Consider the following 3,515-nt stretch of genomic DNA (forward strand, 5'->3'; position numbering starts at 1 on the left):
CCCTTACTCACGTAAGGTTTATTACTTGGATGACCCAGTGCACTTGCTGGTTAGTTGTGCGAAGTTGTGAAAAAGAGTTGAGATTACAATTGTGTGTACCAAGTTGTTGGCGCCATTGAGATCACAATTTTGTGCACCAAGTTTTTGGCGCCGTTGCTAGGGATTGTTCGAGTTTGGACAACTGACAGTTCATCTTGTTGCTCAGATTAGGTATTTTTATTTTATTTTTTAGCTTTTTATTTCTTATTTTCGAAAAATACAAAAAAAATTTTTTTGTTTTTCCAAATTAATTTTCAAAAAAATACAAAAAAATTATAAAAACATAAAATCAAAAATATTTTGTGTTTCTTTTTTGAGTCTAGAGTCAAGTTTTGACTTTGGTGTCAATTGCATGTTTTAATTTTTCTAAAAAATTTTCGAAAAAAAAATTTCATGCATGGTGTTCTTCATGATCTTCAAGTTGTTCTTGGTAAGCCTCCTTGTTTGATCTTTTAATTTTCTTGTTTTGTGTCTTTTCTTGTTTTTCATATGCATTTTTGAATTCTTAGTGTCTAAATGTTAAAAATTTCTAAGTTTGGTGTCTTGCATATTTTTCTTTTCTTGAAAATTTTTCAAAATAAGTTCTTGATGTTCATCATGATCTTCAAAGTGTTCTTGGTGTTCATCTTGACATTCATAGTGTTCTTGCATGCATCATTTGTTTTAATCCAAAATTTTTATGTGTTGAGTCATTTTGTGGTTTTTCTCTTTCCTCATTAAATTAAAAAAAATATCTTTTCCTTATTTTACTTATAATTTTCAAAATCTTTGTGTTGACTTAGTCAAAAAAAATTTTAAATAAGTTGTTTCTTATTAGTCAAGTCAAGATTTCAATTTCAAAAATTTATCTTTTCAAAATCTTTTTCAAAAATCAAATCTTTTTCATTTTTATTTCATGTTTTTCGAAAAATTTTTAAAAATTGATTTTCAAAATCTTTTTCTTATCTTTATTTCATAATTTTCGAAATTAACACTAACAATTAATGTTTTGATTCAAAAATTTCAAGTTTGTTACTTTCTTGTTAAGAAATGTTCAATCTTGAATTTCTAGAATCATATCTTTTAGTTTCTTGTTAGTCAAGTCATTAACTTTAATTTTCAAAATCAAATCTTTCTAAATATTCTTTTTCAATTCTTTTCCAAAATAAATTTCAATCATATCTTTTTCAAAATCAATTTCAAAATCTTTTCTAACTTCTTATCTTTTCAAAATTGATTTTCAAATCTTTTTCAATTAACCACTTGACTTTTTGTTTGTTTTACTATTTCTTATCTTTTTCAAAACCACCTAACTACTTTTCTCTCTCTAATTTTTGAAAATTACTTTCCTCTTTTTCAAAATTCTTTTTAATTAACTAATTATTTTAAAGTTTAATTTTATTTTACCACTTCTCTTAATTTTCGAAATTCACTAACCATCTTTCAAAAACAATTTTCGAAATTTTCTCCTCCTCATCTTCTTCTATTTTATCTATTTAGTCATTTTCTAACATTTGTCTTCATCTTAAAATTCAAACCCTCTCTTCCTCACTGTGTTCAAATTTTTCTCTTCTCCTTCTTCTATCCTTCTTTTCTTCTTCTACTCACATAAAGGAATCCTTATACTGAAAGGACTCTGAAAAAGAAGCTAAGAGAAGTTAAAGCACAACAATCCAGAGAAAACCTTATAGAGAATCTCGAAAAAGAAGGAGACATGGCTGAACCCAACAATAATGCAAGAAAGATGCTTGGTGACTTTACTGCAACAAATTCTAACTTCCATGGAAGAAGCATCTCAATCCCTGCCATTGGAGCAAACAATTTTGAGCTTAAGCCTCAATTAGTTTCTCTGATGCAACAGAATTGCAAGTTTCACGGACTTCCATTAGAAGATCCTTTTCAGTTCTTAACTAAATTCTTGCAGCTCTGTGATACTGTTAAGACCAATAGAGTTGATCCCGAGGTCTACAGGCTTATGCTTTTCCCTTTTGCTGTAAGAGACATAGCTAGAATATGGTTGGACTCTCAACCTAAAGATAGCCTGAACTCCTGGGATAAGCTGGTCACGGCTTTCTTAGCTAAGTTCTTTCCTCCTCAAAAGCTGAGCAAGCTTAGAGAGGATGTTCAAACCTTCAGGCAGAAAGAAGGTGAATCCCTCTATGAAGCTTGGGAAAGATACAAGCAACTAACCAAAAAGTGTCCTTCTGACATGCTTTCAGAATGGACTATCCTGGATATATTCTATGATGGTCTGTCTGAATTGTCTAAAATGTCATTGGACCATTCTGCAGGTGGATCCATTCACCTAAAGAAAATGCATGCAGAAGCTTAGGAACTCATTGAAATGGTTGCAAATAACCAGTTCAGGTACACCTCTGAAAGAAATCCTGTGAATAATGGACGCCTCAAAGGAAGGGAGTTCTTGAAATTGATGCTCTGAATGCCATATTGGCTCATAACAAAATGTTGACTTAGCAAGTGAATATGATTTCTCAAAGTCTGAATGGATTGCAAAATGCATCCAACAGTACTAAAGAAGCATCTTCTGAAGAAGAAGCTTATGATCCTGAGATCTCTGCAATGGCAGAGGTGAATTACATGGGTGAAGCCTATGGAAACACCTATAGTCCGTCATGGAGAAATCATCCAAATTTCAAATAGAAGGATCAGCAAAAGCCTCAACAAGGCTTTAATAATGGTGAAAGAAGCAGGTTTAGCAATAGCAAACCTTTTCCATCATCCTCTCAGCAACAGACAGAGAATTCTGAGCAGAATTCCTCTAGCTTAGCAAACATAGTCTCTGATCTATCTAAGGCCACTCTCAGTTTCATGAATGAAACAAGGTCCTTCATTAGAAATTTGGAGGCACAAGTGGGCCAGCTGAGTAAAAAAGTCACAGAAACTCCCCCTAGTACTCTCCCAAGCAATACAAAAGAGAATCCAAAAAGAGAGTGCAAGGCCATAACCTTCCTTGGTGTGGCCGAACTTAGAGAGGAGGAAGAGGACGTAAATCCCAGTAAGGAATACCTCATGGGACATCCTCTGAACAAAAAGGAGTTCCCAGTTGAGGAACCTAAGGAATTTGAGGCTCATCTAGAGACCATAGAGATTCCATTGAACTTACTTCTGCCATTCATGAGCTCTGATAAATATTCCTTTTCTGAAGAGGATGAAGATATTACTGAAGAGCAAGTTGCCAAGTACCTTGGAGCAATCATGAAGCTGAATTCCAAGTTATTTGGTAATGAGACTTGGGTGGATGAACCCCCTTGCTCACTAATGAACTGAATGACTTGGTTAGGCAGACATTACCTCAAAAGAAACAGGATTCTAGTAAATTCTTAATTCCATGTACCATAGGCACCATGACCTTTGAGAAGGCTCTGTGTGACCTGGGGTCAGGCATAAACTTAATGCCACTCTCTGTAATGGAAAAACTGGGAATATTTGAGGTACAGGCTGCCAAATTCTCATTAGAGATGGCAGACAAATCCATG

The 3,515-nt window shown here is 33.6% G+C and overlaps 1 non-coding gene across 1 annotated transcript; it reads right to left on the reverse strand.

Moving 5' to 3' along the window:
• Positions 1 to 2,125: 2,125 nt before the first annotated feature.
• On the reverse strand, positions 2,126 to 2,233 carry LOC112794034 (small nucleolar RNA R71). The gene has a single exon (XR_003198716.1). It is a non-coding gene; the product is annotated as a small nucleolar RNA R71 (small nucleolar RNA).
• Positions 2,234 to 3,515: the final 1,282 nt, after the last annotated feature.

The sequence above is a fragment of the Arachis hypogaea genome, chromosome 3 (genome assembly GCF_003086295.3).
Source record: "Arachis hypogaea cultivar Tifrunner chromosome 3, arahy.Tifrunner.gnm2.J5K5, whole genome shotgun sequence".
NCBI classification, from domain to species: domain Eukaryota; kingdom Viridiplantae; phylum Streptophyta; class Magnoliopsida; order Fabales; family Fabaceae; genus Arachis; species Arachis hypogaea.